Source organism: Sorex araneus, chromosome 4 (assembly GCF_027595985.1).
Source record: "Sorex araneus isolate mSorAra2 chromosome 4, mSorAra2.pri, whole genome shotgun sequence".
Classification (NCBI taxonomy): Eukaryota; Metazoa; Chordata; class Mammalia; order Eulipotyphla; family Soricidae; genus Sorex; species Sorex araneus.
The window spans coordinates 53,078,870-53,101,529 of NC_073305.1; the positions used below are offsets into that span (position 1 = coordinate 53,078,870).

The following is a 22,660-nucleotide window of genomic DNA, read 5'->3' on the forward strand; positions in this document are numbered from 1 at the left end:
TGATTCACAGGAAAGGAAAAATGCTGGGGACGTTTACATCAAATGGAGGACTCCTAAAGCCTTTTTTTATCTCTAGTTTTGAAACTTTAACTTAAAGGCTCAACAAATATTTATTGTATCTACTCAGGTGGTGGGGATGTGTCAGGGAGTAAACAGAAGTAAAACCCTGCTCTTCTGGGATTTACATGCAGGAGAGTGAGTCATACCACAAAAAAAAAAAGGACAAATATACACAACCTATCCCCTTTTGAGTATTTACAGGAGTGAATACTCACTCCTGAGTATTCAAGAGCAGGGCACAGAGCAGTGTTGGGGGTACAGGTGACAGTATACAATGGTCAGTGAAAGTAATATCTGAGCAAAGGGTTATATAAGAGATGGTGAGGAATTGAGTTCTGTCCGTATCAAGAAAAGTAGGTTCCAGGCATAACAAGTGCAAAGGCCCAGAGGTGAGCAAAAGTAAGACTAAGTAGCTGAAGTGGGGTCAAGAGGAAAAGAAAACTCAGGGAAGAGGAAGAGAAAAAATGTGGCCAGAGCATGGAGGTTTTGGCTGTGAGACCCAGGTCTTTTGCAGTAAGAGCAGAGGGAGAGATTCCTTAAGAAGGCTCCCGCTGGCTTTGAATTAAGAATAATTTGGAAGGTGGTAAGAATAGAGGCTGGGAGATCAGCAAAGAGACTTTCAGGAGATTCTGGAAGAGGGGCCAGACTGGCAAGAGTGGCAGTGGTGAGAAGGGGGTAGATCAGAGGCCATGTTCTAGGCATAGTCCAAAAGATAGACATTGGGGAGTTTCTGACAAGTGTGGGATAAAAGATGCTAGAGCCAAAGGTGACGCCTGGCTTTGGGGCTGAGTAATCAGAGGAACTGAGTTGCCACTAGGGGAAAGGTGGGAAGAGCACCAGCAGAGTGAAGAAAGGGAAAGAAAGGGCTTCAAAGACAGAGAACAACCAGTTGTATCGAACGCTGCTGACTGCCCTGCAGGACGGGGCCAGAGAAGGGCCACTAGAGTAACAACAGGATGATCACGGCACACCGGGAGATGCTCAAAACAGGGCAGGGAAATCTGCTTGGGAAGTTGAGTTCAAAAGAGAAACCTGCCCTCTTCCCCCAAAAAAGAGTCAAAAGAGAATGGGACCACACCATTATTTACATTTTTCAAAAGAAAGAAGCAACCCGAATTTCCCTAAGCAGATTGGCGGGCAAACTGATAGGGCACACACATACAACAGAATTCAGCCTTAAAAAGAAAAAGAAATCATATATGCTACACCATGGATGAATGCTGAAGATATCAGATGAAGTGAGAAATTTGTCTTTTTTTTTTTCATATAAAAAAACAAATAGTGGGGCTGGAGATGTAGCTTGGTGAGCTAAGCACATTGCATGCAGGAGGCCCAGGGTCAGTCCCCTGTACCACACAAGGGCCCCGAGCAAAACCAGTACTGACAAGTGAGCACAGAGATGGGAGTAGCCCCTCAGTTCCACTAGGTGTGGCCCGGAAACAACAACAACAACAATAACAACACACTGTTGTATCCATATAGATTCTGTTTCAATCTAGTTAAATTCATGCAGACAAGTAGAAGGGTGGATACCACGGGCTGATGGGAGGAGAATAAGAAGAGCTGCCACATCCAGAGACGTGTTTCTCAAGTGGGACCACAGGCGGGAAATCATGTAAATTGGGACCATGAGGTAAGACTCTGGGATACAATGGGTAGGAGAGGAGGGCAGAGAAAGGAAACAAGGTGAGAAGGGTGCTTTGGTCAGAAACAGATTAAGAAATGCCTCAGCCTTTCTGAAGTTTTGCAAGATGGAATGTTCTGGAGATTGTTGCCCAACAGCATAAACACAGCATTATTGAACTGAAATAGTGATGATGCACGTTTCAACTTTTATATATACATATATATTTATATACACACATATATGTGTGTACACATATATATATATTTCTTTCTTTCTTTCCTTCTTTCTTTCTTTTTTTTTTTTTGCTTTTTGGGTCCAAAAAGTATCCAGCGATACTCAGGGGTTACTCCTGGCTCTGCACTCAGAAATTACTCCTGATGGTGTTTGGGGAACCATATGGGACACCAGGGATCAAACCCAGGTCAGCCGAGTGCAAGGCAAACACTGTACCCGCTGTACTATCACTCCGGCCCCAATATTTCTTCTTTTTAATGAGAGAGAACAGGGGGCTGGAGAGATAGTACAGCAGATAAGGCACTTGCCATGCATGCAGCCAACCTGAGTTCTATCCCCAGCATCCCATATGGTCCCCCAATCACTGCCAAGAGTGATTCCTGAGTGCAGAGCCAGAGTAACCCTTGAGCATTGCTGGCTGTGACTCAAAATCAAAAAGTAAATAAGAGAGAAAAAGAAGCAAAAATCTATGGTTGGCAAGTCCAGAGAGTTCTCTCAAGAAGTTCTTGTTCTAACTAGAGAAGTGTAGGCATAACTGGGCATAGAAATTGAGTTAAAAGAGGATTTTTTGTTGTGGGTATTTTTGTAAGTTAGGAGAAATAATAGCATGTTTGTTTGCTGATGGGATTAATAGAGTAGACACTGTTCTCTAATGCTTAATTGCTTTCAAAATAAAAGCTACATTTGGGGGGAGGAAACATAAATGTTAGATCATTATAATAATGATTGCACAATTTCTGGATATACTACAAACCAGTGAATTATACAGTTTATTTGTCTTGTCTTTTGCTTTTAAGTCAGATCTGGTGGTGCTCAGAGACTTCTCCTGGCTTGGTACCCTGGGCTCTCCCTTAGTGGTGCTGAGAGTCAAACCCAGGGCTACCACATGCATAGTGCATGTTCCAACCCTTTCATATGTCACACACTTTAAAAGCGACATTTTTATGGTATAGGAATAATATGAAAATTTAAATAAAACTATAATTCAACATTATATGGAGGACATGGTCTCAAAATACAGACTGGTTTTCCACCCAATAGCTCCAGCCACCAAGTTCCTGTAGCCCAAGACACACAGATTGTCACAGCTGTGCAGTTTGTGGAAAAGTCTTCCAGGCTTGAGCCAAGACACAAATGATTCATCAGCACATAGATAAATCCACTGACAACCACCCTCTAGCAAGAGAAAACGACTCTGTTCTTTCAAATCAGTGGACTCTTTGGTCTTTGGTCTAAAAGTAAGACGTAAGAAAAACCCACGTAGGGGCTGAATGATAGTAAAGTAGGTAAGGAGATTGCCTTGTATACAGCAGACCAGGGTTCAATCCCCAGCACCCCATATGGACCCCTGAGCTCCTCCAGAAGTGATTCCTGAGCGTAGAGCCAGGAGTATGCCCTGAGCACAGTTGGGTGTGGTACCCTCAAAAAAAAAAGGCAAAAAAGAAAAAATGTTTCAAATCAGAGCAAGGAAATCTGTGTCATCTCTCCCCTGACTCTGCTATCTTTCAGCCCACATTGTCCCCTGCAATGGATTGGGACCCAGGGATGAGTTTACTTTATAATCAGTCATGAGGTGGGACTCCTGAAATGTCTTCCTATGTGTGGCATATCCCACTCCTGCTTCCCACTGTTGCGCATCCCTGGTATGAATCCCACTTGATCATGATGCATGAGCCTTTTGATACGTTATTGGATTTCATTTGCTAAGATATTGAGGAATTCTGCATAGGTGCTCATCAGTGAAAGTGGTCTTTCATTTGAGTGATATGTCTGTCTGCTTTGAATATCTCTCTGGCTTCTATTAACTTTGTTTCTTAAAGAATCAGGGTGGGGGGGACAAAGAGATAGTACAGTGGGTAGGGTGTTTGCCATGCACATGGACCTGACCTGGATTCAATTTTAGATACAACATAGGGGCCCCCGAGCACCACCAGGAGTAAGCCATGAGCTCAGCGAGGTGTAAGACCCCCGCAAGAAAACCTATCCTCAAAACAACTGACTTTCCATCAAAAATCAACTCTTACAACCTGTATGTGTACAGTATTTCAAGTCATCAGATAGTTCAAAATGTAAAAACAAACAAAAAAGCTAATAAATACAGCAATCCAGAGGCAGCAGAGAAAGCATGCACCAGACCCCAGTTTGATCCCTGGCACTGCATGGCCCCTGAAAATGTGGCACAGCTCTAGAGACCCCCCCAAGCATCTTTGGCCCCAAACACCATCAGGATGGCCTTAGTGTTCCCCAAGACCACAGGGCCCAAACAGTACCATATCCCTGAGCCCAAGCACAGAATCAACCAGTTTTGGTGTATCAGGAGTATCAGCAGGAGTGGCCCCTGGGTGCCCAGGTCTAGATCCACTGAAAAAATACAGCCAAGTAGGGAAAATAGCCATCATAAAGGATACATTTGGTTTTAAATGCAAGTTTAACCAAACAAGTGATACCAAGCTTATAATCATTCTGTGACTAATTTTTTTTTTTTTTGCTTTTTGGGTCACACCCAGCAATGCTCAGGGGTTACTCCTGGCTTTGCACTCAGGAACTACTCCTGGCGGTGCTTGGGGGACCATATGGGATGCCGGGGATCGAACCCGGGTCGGCCCGCGTGCAAGGCAAACGCCCTACCCGCTGTGCTATCGCTCTGGCCCCATCTGTGACTAATTTTTTTATATACCATCAGAACTATTAGTCTCCTCAGAGAGATACATATACAGGGGTTGGACCTTTCAAAGCATTAAATAGGTGTACCCTTCTCTTAATTTCTTATAATTAGACACCTTGATTCATGCAATAAAAGTGCATTGTTATGGTTTTGAAGATATTTATAGCTTAAGGAATGACTTTTTTAAATTCTAAAATCAATAGCTTGGTTTTATAGTCTCTGAGTGTTGGCCGTTGATGGGATTAAATGGCTGGGGTTGGGGGACAGTTTCTGGGTGTGACCGCCTACCTACTGGGAAATGGGGGATCTGAGCAGAAGAGGCCCAATCCCGACCCAAGCAGGCTTGGAGATCTCAGCCCTGGGTCCCGCACACCTGGGTTCCTCTGCTGGTTCCTTCATGCATGAGGCTCATCTGAACGTGTGGAGAGGGGCCTTGAGCATGGCTGTGGATGGGTCCCGGAGGTCTTCGGCTCCCAGGGCTCTGCTCAGGGTGGGGAGGGAAACTCAACCCATCCCCTTCGAGGCGCCTGGGTGAAAATAGCCAGGCGCAGGGGCAAGAGAGTCTTATAGCTTAGTTCTCCCTCTCAGAGAACCTGGCAAGCTACTGAGAGTTTCCTGACCACATGGGAGAGCCTGGCAAGCTCCCCGTGCTGTATTCATATGCCAAAACCAGTAACCATGATGGGTCTCATTCCCCTGACCCTGAAAGAGCCTCCAATGCAGCACCATTGGGAAGGACGAGTAAAGAGAGGCTTCCAAAATCTCAGGGATAGAATGAATGAGACATTACTGAGACCACTCAAGAAAATCGATGATCAACTGGATGATGATGATGATGATGATGATGATGATATCTAACAATGTTAAATAGCACCATATTTTCACATTGCTTTCAAAGGACAAGTTACTAATTTGATTTACATCAAGAACTTTTCTGTTCCCCCACCCCGGGGATGCACCCAATGTTGGTGCATCCTTGGGGTCACACCTGGTGACACTTAGGGAAACATGGATACCAGGAATAAAACCAGGGGCTCCCCTATGCAAAGCATGGTCTTGAGTTGACTGAGCTATCTCATAGCTTAATATCAGTGTCCTTTGTTTGTTTGTTTGTTTGGGGTTTTGTTTTTGGTCACACCTGATAGAGTTCAGGATTTACTCCTGGCTCTGCAATTAGAGATCAGTTCTGGTGGAACTCTGGGGACCATATGGGTATTGGAATCTAACCGAGGTCAGCCACATGCAAGTGTCCTATCCACAGTACTATCAGTCTGGCCCCAACTAATATCAAATTTTTTAATATCAATTTTTAAATGGGGCTATACCAGGGATCTGAGGCTACTCCTAAGAGTGCTCAGAGGCACATATGCCAGGGATCAAACTCTAAGCCTGTGATCTACCACTTGCAATATCTCCCTAGACCTGTCTTCATGGGCACCACCCCAGGCTTACCACTCACTCAAATCATAATCCTAAATAGCTACCTTCATTCCTAGTTTCTCCATTCCTAAAATGGGGTTAATTACCACACCCCAAATTTTGGTGAGGAGTAAATAAAATCAATACATATAAAATACATTGCAAATTGGCTAGCATAGGGTTTTTCAAACAGTAGAGGGAGGTGAACTCAGCTCAAAAGACACTTTATTGGGCCTCATCACAATTTTTAAATCCCGTTGCTCATCGATTTGTTCGAACGGGCACCAGTAACGTCTCTCATTGACAGACTTATTGTTACTGTTTTTGGCATATCCAATACACACGGGTAGCTTGCCAGGCTCTGCCGTGCGGGCTCGATACTCTAATTCATTAATGTAAGAAAGAATTATTAGAGGACACCAGTTATAGAAAGGATAAGTATTGCTTTTCTAAGCTTTTGTTTTACTTTGTTTTGGAGTCACATTTGGTGGTCCTCAGGGGCTACACTTGGCCCAGTGCTCAGCAAACCATCTGGTGCCAGGAGCTAATTCCATTTTTCTGCATGCAAAGCATGTACTCCAGCCTTTTGAGCTATTTCCCTGTCCCCCACCAAACTTCTGATTCATATATGTTGGGAACCAGCAAAATAGTACAGCAGATAAAGCACTAGCCTTGAATGTCGCTGACACAGGTTCAATTCCTGGTTCCCCATATGGTCCCCTGAGCACCACCAGGTATGATCCCTGAGCACAGAGCTAGGAGTAAGCCCTGAGTACTGCCAGGTGTAGCACTGTAGCACTGTCCTCCCGTTGTTCATCGATTTGCTCGAGCGGGTAACAGTAACATCTCCATTGTGAGACTTGTTGTTACTGATTTTGGCATATCTAATATGCCACAGGTAGCTTGCCAGGCTCTGCCATGCAAGCAGGATACTCTCAGTAGCTTCTGGGCTCTCCGAGAGATGTAGGCCAAAACAAACTAAAAAATGATGATTCATATCTATATGTACACATGTGCACACACATGTAGTCTAGGTTATAGTTTAGGTTTATTTTGTACAACAGCTATAACCAACATCAAATGTGAAAATCCTAGTTCCACTAAATAAAAAATCCATGCTCAATAAGATGTGCTAGCATCTTCATTGTCACCTCACTATAAAAGACATCAGAGTAATTTTTTTATTAGTATAATAGAGTCGAACTGCTAACATCAGTATGAATTCTGCAGCTCGGCTAGAGCTGTGTACTTCAGCGTGACTCTGCCTCCCTAAATCACTTGCCAGTCCTCTCCTCAAAGGACTCAGGCTGCCATGTCAATATTTTCTGACTCATGATGCTGGCCTGGGTTAGGGACGCCCTGCCCAGCACACATGAATTGTTAGTGATTTCTTAAGAAAATCATTTGAGTTTCGAGACTCAAAGTTTCTAAAATCAAAGCCATGTGGGGGTGAGACTGTGCCCTCAAGCCCAGGGGAGATGTGTCACACAGAGGTTACACAGGGTCAACTAAGTGGTCCCTGGCTAGAAGCAGAAGTCACAGCCCAAACCTCTGCCTCCTCCTTCCTGGTTTAAGGGTGAGCTTCTGTCTCTGTGTTTCCCCCTAAGCTTCCATGTGCACCTGCGTGCACACTCCTCACTTATCCCTACCACCAACCAGTGTGATCTTCCCTCCACCATTGTCCCCATTTTCTGTACTGATATTAGAACAGAAATAAAGGGCCAAGAACAAGGTTCAAAGGGCTCTCCAGGAAGATTACTCCATGGCTGGAAGCCTGCCTCATGAGTTGGGGGAGAAGGCAGCTGGGATAGAGAAGGGAATCACTAAGTCAATGATGGTAGGAGAGATCGCTCGGGATGGGAGATATGTGCTGAAAGTAGATAAAGGACCAAACATGATGGCCTCTCAGTAACTGTATTGCAAACCATAATGCCCAAAAGTAGAGAGAGAATAAGAAGAAAATTGTCTGCCATAAAGGCAGAGGCTGGGGTGGGGTGGGAGTGGCGGTAGGAATACTGAGGACTTTGGTGGTGGAAAATGTACACTGGTTGGATGGGTGTTTGATCATTGCATGACTGAAACTCAATCATGAAAGCTTTGTAACTGTATCTCATGGTGATCCAATTATTATTATTATTATTATTATTAATAAGGGCTCTGTACATGCCCTGCACACAGAGACCCTGGCTCAATCCCTGGGTCTCCACATAGTCTTTGAGCACTGCTAGGGGGGAGAGGACATAGGTTTAGGGGCCACACACAACAGTGTTTTGTAGCTGCCCCCAGCCCTTTTCAGGGGTTGCTCCCAGCAATGCTCAGAAGACTACGTGGTATCAGGGATCAAAACAAGATCAGCTGCATGCAAAGCAAGCACCGGGACTCCTGTACTATCTCCAGCTCAAGTCCCCAATTCTCTCTGCAGTTTTCCAGACCTGGAGGTAGAAAAATGTGGCAGGATCTGGCAATGCCAGGGGCCACGTGGGTGAAGTAGGGTGAAAAGGGCATGTGGTGCCAGGGATCAAACTCAGGGCCTTGCATATTCTAGGCACGTGGTCTACCACTTGAGCTCTCTCCCCAGAATTCAACAGATTTTTTTACGTTTCTTTCTAATTTATTAATTTTATTCCTATGTATTGAAATTTTATGCAGCCCACACACATTATCTTCCTCTTCCATCCCCTTTTCCTCATTTTTTTACTTAATCTTTATTAACAACATCATGATTTACAAAGTTGTTCTTCATACAGTTGTTTCAAGCATTTAGTGTTCAAACATCACCAGTGTGACCTTCCCTCCCCCAGTAGTCCCAGTTTCCCTCCCAATCCCAATCTCTCCCCTTTGGCACATAACAAATTTCCTTTATATTACTTATTTCAACAAAATTTAAGAAATAGCAAATAGAATGATCATAAAACAAATAAGTAAGAGCCAATTTGTGATTACTATATGATTTTGACCTATGTAAGTAAGAAAATTAAAACCATTTAATAAAGTATAATAAAATGCCTATTCTCATATACACATATATTTTTCCAACTCTGGAATCTAAAGTATATTACACCAAATTTTATTTAATACTTGGATCTCATCATGGCAATAATCGTGTCTCACCTGGCATCAATAAGACATTTAAAGCAATTCTGTGTTAATATATCTTGGAGTTAACATGGTAGAGCTAAGGCCCATGTATGCAAATTTCCCCGCACACTTCATATAAACACTGTGGTCTACAAAGTTGTTCATGATGATTTGTTACAGGAATTCAATATTCCAACATCAATCCCACCAACATTATACCTTCCCTCCACCATTGACTCAAACTTTCCCAACCACTCCTTAAACCTGCCCTCATAGCAGGCCTTCAATAATTTATATTGCTTTTTATCAAAATTTACTAACAGAATAATAAAAAAAATGTATCCTTAAAAGAAAATTAATATAAATTATTGTAATTCACCATGGAAACATTAAGTCCTTGTATAAGAGATTACTAAGATGTTACAGGTTAAGGCCTTCTGTGTTTGTGTTATATTGAGATGGTTATCTTCTATGTTACATCCCATCCAATCTGGTGTGCTACTACTAGTTTATCAGTGATGCAGTCTGAGATGTTGTGCAGCATAAATGTGGCCGCGCACTCCAGGAAGTCTGGAATTTTTAACAGAGTGGTACAGCTGGAACCAAATTTTTAACTGGGTCGGTTAACTGATTTAGGTTATGTGCATGATTGCCTAGGTTTCTAGAAGTACAGGGAGGTGGGGGGAGGTATCCCATCCAGACTCTGTGAAAGCCTGGAGATTTCAGTCACAAAACCTGCATACCTGAAGTTTTCAGCAGATTAATTTCTGGGTTTAGTTCCAAGACAGTGGAGTCTGGCCAGCGGCATGGCAGTGATTTTGGAGTATAAAAGCAAGTGGCTCCCAGGGCTCTGTTTAAGTGGGCCAGACCAGAGCCTGACCCTGCTCTGGGGTGTCCTAGACGTCTTAGCCATGTGCAGTGAGTTGATGATCTCTTTCAAGATTCAACTGGTTTTTGACAGAGCAACTATCAACACTATAACAGAGTTCCATATGTTTTTAGTAAATGGTGCCGGAATAATCAGATAACCACATGAGACTGAGAAGATAATCTGAATGCAGACAGTAACCCTTCAAGAAAGAAATAACTGAAAATTGATCATAGAAACATGTGAAATTAACACCACTGAGCTATCACCTCACTTCTGTTAAAACAGGTATGACAAATTTAAAAACAAAAATGTTAAAGACCAGCACTAACAAGTAAGTATGTGGAGAAAAGGGAACTTTATGCAGTCAGTGGAAATATAAATTGGAAAACTACATGGGAAATGATATGGCATCTCCTCAAAAACTTGAAAAGAGAACTACTATCCAATCCAACCGTTTCACTTCCGAGACCCAATCGAAAAAAAAGAACAACACAAACTCAACATGATACTGCCCCCAGTATTCACTTCTGTATTTATTTTCACAATATCCAAGACATGAAAAACACCTGGCCCTCTAGGAATGAGTGTCTAAATACGCTGTGGCACAGATCTACAACTGAATGCTAGCCAGCCATTCAAAAGGAGAAAATTCTGGCGGAGATCATTCAAAGGATTTGAGCACATGCCTGTCATTTATGGACCTGAGTTTGAGTCTTAGCACCTCTGAACTCTGAGCATTGCCAGCTATAACCCTGGTGGCCCCCATCATTTTCAGTCCAAGCTCTGAAACCATTGGATCCACATCACCTAGACTAAGAATTCCCAGGCTTTAAAAAAAAAAGTGAGAAAATCCTGCCAGTTACACCAACCAAGATGAACTTGAAGGGCATTGTGTGACGATAAATAAACCAGAAAGAGAAAGACAAATATTGTATGATCTCACAAGATTTCATGATCACATAAATGGAAACTTTAAAAAGAAGTTCATAGAAAAAGAAGGTCAAATTTGTGGTTGCCAGAGGGAGAGGAGCTAGGGGGAATTTTCATCGCAAGGAATTTTTTAATTGCTTTCTTTATTGGCTCAATCAATTTAAAATGATAGATGCTACTAAACTCATTAGAGTAATCATTTCACAATACATAAGTCAAGTCATTGCACTGTATCCCTTAACTCAAGTTCTGATGTATGTCAGTTTCTCTCCATCAACTTAGGGAAAAAGAAGCCCAAATCTTTAACAAATACTTCTTCAAGGAAAACAGATGGATGGCAAATAAGTGTATGAAATACAGCAGTAATAGTCAGAGAGATACAAATTAAAATGGCAGTGAGACAAGAATCATTTCTGCTCTAGTAGAATGGTTCAAATCCAGAACACTGACAACACCGAATGCCAGGAAAGGTGGGTTTGTACAAACTAAACCTCCTCCTACTAAATAAATAATCCAACAATCACTCTCCTTGGCATTTACCCAAAGGATTTGAAAAAGCTCATGGCCACACAAAAAAAAGAAGCCTGAATGTGGATGATTAGAGCAGCATTGTTTATAATTACCCAAACTTGGAAGCAACCAAGATGCCCTCTGTAGGTGGATGGATAAATAAACTGTGCATGTGTTGCCAAGTCATGAGGAGCAGGGGCAGGGCAGGGCTGGTTTGGTGGCAGAACACCTGTCTTTATAAGCCTGAGGCATGAGTCCAATCCCCACATACCCCCATGTCAAGTGTGATCCCAGCAGCACTGTCATCATGATCTCCAGTGCACTCCAACCTAGTGTGTGAGCACTGCACCAAAGAGTAAAGTGAACAGTCCCCAGCCCCTCACAAGTACCACCACAAAATCCAGGAGCACCAGAACCCAGCTCCAGGACAAGGCACTTGCCTTGCATGTGGCTGATATGGTTCAAATCCCTCACACCCATATAGTCCCTCAAGCACGCCAGGATGTCACCTCCTAGAGCTGACATCTCCTGAGCTCAGAGACAGCAAGCATCCCTGCACACTGCTGGGTATGGCCCTAAATCCCCAAACATTAATAAATACATTAAATCAACTAATCTCCAAACTCCATCTCCATACAGACTTGGCTCTCTAAAAAGAATAGCTTTCACCCTGGTGATGTCTCAAAATCAGGGAGAACTTCCAATGTGGTCAAGCATACCCTTATTCTTTTGTGTTTTTTGGGGGGTGGGGGTGGAAAGGTGGTCACAGCAGGCCATGCTTGGGGCCATTCTCAATGCAGTGCTCAGGGACCATGAGGTTCTGGTGATCAAACTCAGGTCTCCAGCATGCAAAACACATGCTCAAAATCCTTGCACTCTCTCCCTGGCCAAGCATACCTTTCCTATGTAAGCACAAAGTGGGGATGAAGTGACCTGGATGAGTGCCAAATCACCAGACACTGACCAGAGCCAGCCTGTCCTGCAGGTGAGCTCCTGACAGGCACTTGGCAAATCTCATTTAACCCACAGCAACCTGAGACAAATAGTCACACACTGTCTATTAACAGAAGAGTTAACTGAGGCTGAGAGAAGTTCATCTCTTTGCCCAAATTAGCAAAGCTGTAGCTGAAACTGCAATAAGGGTCCCCATCTGCCACTTCCACATCCTTCAGACTCTGCATCAATGACAGCTGGTGGGCAGCATCCTCCAGATCCCAGGACATTATTCATGAGCTCAGCATCGGGAATAAATCCAGGGCAAGACAGAAAATCCAGCCCATACAGGTCCCCTCAGTGTCTTGCACTGCAACGGACTCATCTGGTCTTTAACTAGCTGAAGCAGACAAGGACAAAACTTCCTCTTCTGTCCTTGTCTTTCTCTGGCCCAGTGATCCAATATTCTGGCTTTCATGGAGCCCAGTTCTGTCCTAATTTTCAGGTCACCGTGGCAAGGTCAAGAGACACCTGTGGGGTTTGGGGGAGGGTTATGGTGCAGGTAAACCTATACCTGTGGGGCCAGTGCATCAGCAGCCTAATGGTGCAATGGTGCCTTCAGGCTTCCAGGTACCCCAAAATTGCTGATGTGCCTTTCAGCCAGACCCCAGCAACTTGGGGCCAAGTTTACCAGGAAATTAAATGGCCAAAGTTAGGTATATGGGGGACACACCCACAAACCACCTCCAGCTCAGCTATACAAGCTCATTTATTGGCCTTAGAGACCATAAATCTTGAAAGAGGTCAAAAGATGTAGTTAGGGCCTGTAGTGCAGAGTTAAGCGGGAACCCATAACTAAGAGCCCCAGGCTCACTTGGATCAGGACTGGGCCTCTTCCCCCCATGTTCCCAGTTTTCCAGTAGCTTGGCATTCTCACCCACAAACTACCCCCTGTGCCATGTAATCTCATCAACGGCCAAGACCAAGAGACTATAAACTAAAGATCCTGGAAGAGAATGACACAGAATATCCTGACCCCGTGCCAGGCTGTCTTCACCGGGTCACCTTGGAGGGGGGCAGATTGAGTTTCCTTCCCTGTCCCAAGCAGAACCCCAGCAGCTAAAAACCTCCAGAACCCAGCCACAGCCATGCCCAAGGCCACTCTTCACACGCTCCAACGAGCCTCTCCCAAGATGGGATGAATCTCACCAGAGAACAGACCATCAGGAAAACCCAGATATGTGGGACCTGTGACTGAGATCTCCAAGCCTGCTTGCATCGGGACTGGGCCTTCTCCCGCCAGGTCCCCAGTTTTCCAGTAGCTTGGCAGTCACACCCACAAACTTCCCCTGGCGCCATGTAATCTCATCAGCAGCCAAGACCCAGAGGCTATAAACTAAAGCTCCCTGAAGAGAATGACACAGAATTTCCTGGACATTTTATTCTATCCATAACAAGCAATACAAAACAAATTGTCTGGCATTACCTTTTCGGCCGGTTTGAGTGGTGGCGAGACTGGTGTTGAAATACCAATGTAGCTATAGTAGAGAATATAAGGGAAAATTGTCTGCCACACAGGCAGGGGAAGGGTTAGAATGGGACGGGGGCAGGGGAGGATACTGGGGGATTTGGGTGGTGGAAAATGTGTACTAGTGAGGGGATGGGTGTTCAATGGTTGTATGACCGAAGCTCAAACATGAAAGCTTTGAAACTGTATCTCATGGTAAATCAAAAATAAGGGGGGGGGGGAATAAATAATAAAATAAAATTAACATTCAGAATAGAATTTTTAAAAAGTAATATAGAATTCATGCCCAGTTCAATCAGCTTACTCAATGGCTGAAAAAATGGCAGTACTCCTACATTATTTTAAAAAAGAGAGAGAGAGAGACCTGCGAATCTCAAGCAATGACCTCCAGATTTCTTGCTCCTTAGCTATCAGGGACCCCGACATCCATCTAACATCCCAACTCCTCCTGTGCCAGAAATGGAGCATTAGGCTGGGTGCAGTTTGTCCTCAGAGATCTGACATCCTATGGGGATTCCACAAAAGTAAAAAGGAAGCCTAATCAGGCTTCATATATTTTAACATACTTTGCGGGGGACAGGGAGGGAGTGGGCAAGACATAGCGGGTGGTTTTCTCTGTCTCTCTCTCTCCCCCCCCCCTTCCCCTCTCCCTCTCTCTTTCTCCTTCTCCATCTCCCTCCCTCCCAGTTCAGTATTTGGTAGCTGCTCCTGGCAGTGCTCTGAAGTCAGGGATGGACCTGGGCACTCATGCATGCAAAGCCTGTTGTGCTCTAGCCCCCTGATCTCTCTCTCCTAGCCAAACACCAATCTTTCTTAACTGTAGCACTGTAGTACTGTCATCCCATTGTTCATCGATTTGTTCAAGCGGGGATCAGTAATGTCTCCATTGTGAGACTTGTTGTTACTGTTTTGGGCATATCGGAATACGCCACGGGTAGCTTGCCAGGCTCTCTGAGAGGGACAGAGGAATTGAATTCGAGTTGGTCACGTGCAAGGCAAACGCCCTACCCACTGTGCTATCGCTCCAGTCCATCTCTCTTAACATCACTGAATAAATCTACTGGGAGGACCTTCCTCACCCCAGTTCTAATACAACATCAGAGCCCCACAATGACATGTGCAGGGGTCCACACCTCACTCTCCTGGTCTGGAAGGTGGGACACAGGGAGGGCCCGTGATATGAGCTAGCTGAGGAGATTACATGAAGTTGGTGCAGAGCTGGGGACCAGTGCAATCACAGCAACTGCCATTTGTTGAAAACCTCTATGTCACCTCCCTTCCTAGAGTGTGCTCAATTCTCTCTGTCTCTCTCTCTCTCTCTGTCTCTCTCTCTCTCTCTCTCTCTCTCTCTCACACACACACACACACACACACACATTGCATAACAATGATACAATAATGAGATAAAAATAATAATAATGAGAATCTTGTACCACCTGAGAGTTAGTAAAGGGTAAGGATTTGGGGGCATTGGGCCACACCCAGCTGCACTCAGGATTTATTCCTGGGGACCATTTATGGTTCCAGGTATCAAACCTGAGTCATTGTATACAAAACAAGCTCCTGAGTATACTATCTCTCAGAGCTGCTAACCCTTTACCTGGCCCTCTACGTAAGCTGCTCTCCCTCTCTTCCTTTGTCACTCTTCAGTAGGGCTGACTTAGAACCAACCTTCCCTGGAACTTCGCCAATGTCATCTTTTCCAAGAAGCCATCCTGACACACCTCCTTCATGCCATGTTAAATATCATTCATTAATTCATCAACCAATAAAAAGTTTAAAATATATACCATAAATATATTGTACTATTATATTAACAATATATAATAAAATATCACATATTATTAATGTATTATATTATAAATGTATTCGTCCCTGTCCCTCCATAATGGAGACGTTACTGGCACCCACTTGAGCAAATCGAAGATCAACGGGATGACAAGTGATACAAGTGATTATAAATATATAGTCACAATTACATACTACTTAAAATATATTTTTATTTTTATTTTTTTACTTTTTTTTCTCTGCACGGCAGAGCCTGGAAAGCTACCTGTGACTTATTTGATATGCCAAAAAACAGTAACAACAACATGCTCTTCTTGTTCTTGAGCACGCAGATGCCATCGGGCTATACTAGCACGCAACAGAGACAAATGAAGACGTTACTGGAGCCCGCTCAAGCAAATCAATGAACAACGGGATGACAGTGATACAATGATACATACTACTTTTGAAAGGGATCGAAGCCGGGATCTTGTGTATGGGAAATCCTATCTATTTTCCCCATCAAAAGGGGCTGGGAGATGCTCAGTTTCTTGAGCATATGCTTTATATGCAGGAGGCCTAGGCTCAACCCCATGCACCATAAAGCCCCTAAATACCACCCAGAGCAACCCCAAGCACGGACCCAGGAGTAGCTCCAGAACAGTTCTGGGTATGGCTCCAAAACAAACAATAAAAATACCCTATGAAGTTACTACTTTCTTCTGTTAACTGGTTCCCTCCAAGGGATGTAGTGAATATGACCAATGACAAAAGGAGTCTATGGCCAGGGTGGATGGGGTAAGGCAAGTCTTAACTTGTGGCCTTATGGGTGTGGGTCATAAATCCAGCAGTGCCCCCAGGCTCAGTGACCAGGTGGCAGTTTCGGGAAACCTCCCTCCTTAGGTCCCACCCTCTTGGAGGGAAGGAATGAGCCTCTGGTCATCCCTGAGCATAAAAGCGTGCCAAGTTCTTTCTCCAGTCCTAGCATCTACTTGGGGGAGCCTGGGGAGGGGTCCTGCCCACCTGCCTCACTTCTCTCCCCTGAGACTGGTCAGGTCCGGGCCTCCAGAGCAGATTAGCCTCACCAGGAGTCTGACCCCCAAAGTCAAGTTCTATTGCCATGAGATGATCTTCCCCAGACTCACGGGGCTGCACCTTTTACATGAGGGTTTCCACTACAACGCTACTTCCGTGGAGAACTTTCCCGACCCAAACTGGTGCTGCTCCCCTCTCAGTCTCTCTGGATCTGCTGAGCCGGACCAGCTGCTCCAGGTTCTACATCTGTTGTCTACCTCACTGACAGGATGGATACTTTGCCCCTGGCCCACAGGGACCCAGCAGTGCTGCATCCTCCGGCCCTTGCATCACTCTGTCATTCCGACTGGCCAAGAATCCCCGGGAGTGACCCTGGTCTCCTGAGCCCTGCTAGGGAGCATCCCCAGAACCACCACAATGAAAGGTGGTGTTGGTTTTCTTGACTTCTGCATAACCAGTGCCAGCACCCTGCGTCACAGACGATGTTTGAATGTTTGAAGAAATGAAGCCAATGAGAGGAGCAAAGTGGTTCTGGCACATATACAGATACACCAATTAGCTAGAGTCTCATTCCACCTTTTTTTTTACCACCACCAACACCTTGCCCCCCCCTACTATTTGCTTTTTCATATTTTTTAATTTTTCATTATTTTGAGTTTTTAATTTAGGCATCATTATTTTCAATACAGTTAATAGTGTTATCGCTGGACAAGAACGGAGTGTTAAAAGTAGGTAAAGGGATATTTTTGATGACATTTCAGTATGTGTATCGCAAACCATAATGCCAAAAAGGAGAGGGAGTGACAGAGACAGACAGAGAAAGAGAGACAGACAGACTGACAGTCAGACAGAGACAGCGACAGAGACAGAGAGAAGAAAAGTACCTGCCATAAAGACAGGCTATGGGGGAGATGTGTGATGGGAGGGAAACAGGGACACTGATGCTGGGTAATGTACACTGGTGGAGTGATGGTTCTTGGAACACTGTATGACTGAAATCTAATCATGGACAGCTTTGTAAGAGTCTATCTAACAGTGATTCAATTTTTAAAAAATTAAAACTGTTTTAAAAAAAGAAATTATCAATGGGTGAGTGTGTGGAAAGTAAGTCTTCCTTTTAAAAGTGATCTACGAATAAAATTTGTTAGCTATCAAAGAAAAAAGTAGTGTTTCAGCAATCAATGTTCCAGCTCCACATCCACCACCAGAATGTCTGTGTAGCTCACCAATGTCACTAGGTCCCTCTCCCGCCCGACCCCAATCTCCTTAGGAGACCCAGCTCTTAGTAGACCTCAACTCCCAGGGGCTGATACCACTGGCTGGTTTCCCCCCTTACTATGTTTTTTTGTATTCCATATATGCGAGAGATCATTCTCTCTTTTTTAAATCTTTTTAAATTTTTTTTATTAGTGAATCACCATGGGGTACAGTTACAAACTTATGAACTTCGTGTTTACATTTCAGTCATACAATGATTATTTACCCATCCCTCCACCAGTGCTCATTCTCCTCCTCCAATTTTCTCAATATATCTCCCACCACCCCCACCCCATCCCCCACCTCCCCAACCTGCTTTTTCGGCAGGGCATTCCCTTTTGTTCGTGAGAGATCATTCTTATTTGGCCCTCTCTCTCTGACTCATTTCACCCAGCATGACAATCTCTACTTCTAGCCAAGATGCAGCAAACGGCAGGATTTCATCTTTTTTTTTTTGTTGTTGTTGTTCCACAGCTAGTAATAGGGGGTACATACACCACCATGTCTTTACCCACTCATCTGCTCCTGGGCACTTGTGCCTCAGCCTTGTTTCATTCGGGAAAATAGCCTTACCCATTTCAACGACTTGTTGAACCATTTAGCTAAAGAAGGAACCAAAGGCCAGAGATGCAGTTCAATGGTAGAGCACAGGGCTGGGTAAGATCTCCAACAAGGAAAAATACAGTGATCAGTACATGGGGTTGGCTCAGTGGCTGGCAGAGTACCTGTCCTGCACATGTAGATGCCAATTTCCATCTGCATTGTCACCCACATGAGCACAGTGCAGTACTGATTCTGCTGTTTGGGAGTCCCAGCCTGGTGTCAGTAATGTACCACAGTGAGGGTTTTTCAAGCACCACCATTAAAGTGCACAACCCATAGCACATACAACTACAAATGCATGGGCACAGCCACCAGATGGGTAACCCCTGTCACATACTGCCACCATAGCATGCATAAGGACCACACCTAAAGGTGCAACCCCCAGCAACTACTTGCGCAAACACTGCAATCAAGTGTGTGTGTGTGTGTGTGTGTGTGTGTGTGGTCCTCAGTCAACTCAACAACAACAAATGGATAGTGGAAGTAGACTCACAAAATTCAAAGGGAAGCAAAGCGGGGCTGGAGAGATAGCACAGCGGGTAGGGCGTTTGCCTTGCACGCAGCCGACCCGGGTTCAAATCCCAGCATCCCATATGGTCCTCTGAGCACAGCCAGGGGTAATTCCTGAGTGCAGAGCCAGGAGTAACCCCTGTGCATCGCCAGGTGTGACCCAAAAAGCAAAAAATAAATAAATAAATAAAATAAAATAAATTTTTAAAAAACAAAGGGAAGCAAAGCTTATCTCTAAGCCTCCCAGCAGACCCCACACCACCCACTCCACTAGTAATCTCCCACGCAGGAACTTGAACTGACTCGATAAATTAGAATCATAAAAAAAAAAGCATTTCATACTCATTCAAGTTTCAACCTGCCATATGAATTGTATGAATCAGACAATATTTGTACAAATCATGACACTCATGGGCCCCAAGATTAACTATTTAAAAGGTAGTTAGGGACACAGTTAAGAGACTGATTATAAAATGACACCAAATCACAGAGGGTAAGAACAAGAGAGTGAAAGAAAGAGGCCAGTGTAGTTACAGAGCTTGAACAATGCAGACCGTGGCCTTGAGCAGCTCAGCCAGGGCTGTTTTCTCTGGAGACCTTTCTGCCTGCGGCCTCCTCTGATAACCTCAGACTCGGGGGTCCTGATGATAAACCTGGGAAGTCACGAGGACTGAAGGAACAGCAGATTGGGGGCCAAGGCTCATCTCATTAGAGGTGGGACAGACCCTATGCCTGATTCTCTGCACCCCACAGCCCTCCTTAGAATGGAATGGCTGTTGCAAGAGGTAATAAGCTCCCTATCACTGGAGGATTTGTGCTTAGGTTAAGCAACAACTAGGGAGAGATGTGACAGAAGTGATTTAAACTGCCGGTTGAGCCATGTGTACTTTTAAAGGTTACTTTTAACTCAGAACTCCTGACAGTCAGTTCCGTGGTATTTGACTACTCTTAAAAGCTCTTCAACCTTAGCTCCCGTCACTCAGAAAACTCTCATTCTGTCATCCAGGGACATATTTGGAGCATCTACTAGGTGCAGGGGCCAGAGTTCAGCAGCAAACAGAATAACACATCATCCTCTTGGAATCTCTATTCGCCTGGGTTAGATACAAGACAATAAACCCATAAATATATATGTAAAACCAGTTCAGGTAACACCTTAAATAAAACACAATGGAACATCAGAGAGCTAGTTCAATGGACTGAGCCTAGATTTGATCCCCAACACTGCATGGCACTGCCAGGAGAGACCCCCAGGCACCAATCTGGGAGGAGCCCCTGAATACCACCAGTTCTGCTTCAAAAACAAAACCGAACCATAACAGGCAATGTAAAAAAAAACTGATGCTTCGGGCAGTACTCTCCACAAGGGTGACATCTGACCTGAAAAACAAGACAGTGTCGGACACCAGAGGTAGCTGTGGAGGAGTGTCCAGCAGAAGGAAGGGAACAAACCTGGGCCTGCTGTCCCTTCCCCACAATGGCCGCAACTTTGAGCATCTCCTTTCGCCAATTAACCTCTTTATCAGACGCTCCCAAGCCAGAGAGAGTCATTCCCACTGGAAGGTGTGCTCGGAAATGGGGCACAGTAGAACACCTCGGTACCCTCACTGAACACGAGAGAACAGACACGATACTGGCGCCCCACCCCCTCAATTTGTGCCTGTGTTCTGTGTGGGGTGGGATAAAACCCCACCATCTCCTCATTAGCAGGACCGAGTCCACTTGGGTGAAGTGCAGCCCTTTTGCAGCATGGTGACAGAAAGAGAATCTTCCAGAAAAAAATGATGCACTTGTGTGCATTTCAGAAAGTTTCTAGAACCTCAGAACTCCTGTGTGGTGCCCACCCAAAGAGAAACTAATTAGCATGGGGGCTGTAAGGGGGTGTGTTGAGGATGAAGCCCTGGAGAGTCCACTGGTGAAAGGGACAATCTGCTGGGGAAGAATGACAGGGGGGGACAGTTGGGACTCTCTAGTAGACTCACTCTGACAGAGAGGAGAGGATGTCAGCCTGTCAGGGGGCCCACAGTCATTTGAGTGAAACTTTATCCACTGCATGGCAGGGAGCAAGCATCCAGTCACACCCCAGAGCTTCCAAAGAAGATCCCGGTCCCCATTTCCCAGGAGTGTCCTTGACAAAGGTCATCACTAATCTCACATTCTGAGTCACATTTTGCACCAAGCTAGTTAGCCACAGGAAGTGCTACTGCCAAGCCAGTGTTTCTGGGGGTTAAAGGGGACTTGGTGGCTACTGGAGGAATGACATGGGTCCTTTTCAGGAGAAGGCAAGAGAGCAGGAGCCGGCCAGCCAACACTCTCGGGCGGTGACAGCCTTTCGAGACCATGAAGTCTGTTCACACTCTAGACTTACCTGATATCCCCAGCCACTGTTTCAACATGCACCCCTCCACCCTGCAGTCCTGGAAGGTGTGACTGCCTGTACCCCCATTTGACACCTGAGGAAACTGAAGCACACATAGGTGAAGCAACTTGTCCAGATACACCATGAAGACCAATCCACATACCAAAGCTCTCCTCTTCCAACACCCCAGAGAAGAAAGCCGGACCAAGTCCAAGGCAGAGGCAGAGGAGAGGCTTGAGAAGAAGTTTCTGCCAGTACACACGGGGACAACTACTTTCTGAATTTTCACATCCTCACCCGGTGCTGGGCGCACGCAGGTTCCGGCGTTCCGTGGAAAAGAGTCCTCAAGGAACCTGTCTCTCGGTCTCAGCCGCGTCCAAGCAGGAGATGAGGCCACAGATAAGTGCCTCGTCCTCACCAAAGCTCAGAGCAAAGTATTTCCACCGGGCAGAGTCAGCTCCCAGGTCTCAAACAGGCAGCCACGGAGCACAAAGGTTCTCCTGGACCCCTGGGCAGGCGCCCGCCTCCCTTGCGCCCGGTGGAGCCTGGGCGATGGCGCTGTTTAAAAGATGCAGCGGCTCAGAAACCGACCCAAGGCCGCCGCTCCCCCTCCCCCCCAGGAGCCGGGACCCTGGCCCACCACAGCCGCCCCAGATGCCAAGTTGCTGCCGCTGCTGTGCTGCTGCGACACAGACCCGCGGACGCCCGAGTCACCCAGACAGGTGGCGCCTTCCTCCCCGGAAGTGGCTCCAGGAACTTTCGCCCAAGATCTACCAGGGGATCGGGGACCAGGTCTGGGGCGGTGGCACTGCGCCCGACAGCTCGGAGAGCCCCGGGTCCCAAGAGCCGAGCGAGCGCAGAACCCGCTGCGGGCACCCGACCGGGGAGGGTGCGTTAGAACAGCGAAGGGTCCAGCCCCCGAGAGTCCCGCTGCCCGGCGCAGCTTCCCGAGGAAGGGTCGAGGGCAGGGGCGGCTCGGGGCCAGCTGCCCGCACTCACCTTGTAGCCGTTGCGGGAGCGGCTGGAGAGCGCACCCCAAGGCGCTGACGGGCTGCGGGCTACGGGGGTGGCTCCCCCTGCTGGGCGGGGCCGGGGGCGGGGAGACCCAGCGGGCCACGTGGGCGGGAGGCGGGCCGGGACCCCCGCGGGCGCCCTGATGGGTCCTTGGAGGGCTAGGAAAGGGGGTGCTGAGAAGAAGAGGGACGGGGCCCCAGGGAACCGCACCCCACCGCAACCAACACCTCACTTTGGCAGGGCGAATTTATCAAGCGAGG

General features: G+C 45.9%; 1 protein-coding gene across 1 annotated transcript in view; it reads right to left on the minus strand.

The window, feature by feature from the left end:
* ARHGEF3 (Rho guanine nucleotide exchange factor 3) overlaps window positions 1-22,436 on the minus strand; it is a 347,358-nt gene extending 324,922 nt beyond the window's left edge. The window contains exon 1 of the mRNA XM_012934215.2: window positions 22,386-22,436. The gene's annotated coding sequence lies outside the window, so the exon portion shown is untranslated. The remainder of the gene's footprint in view (window positions 1-22,385) is intronic.
* Between the last annotated feature and the right edge of the window lie 224 nt (window positions 22,437-22,660).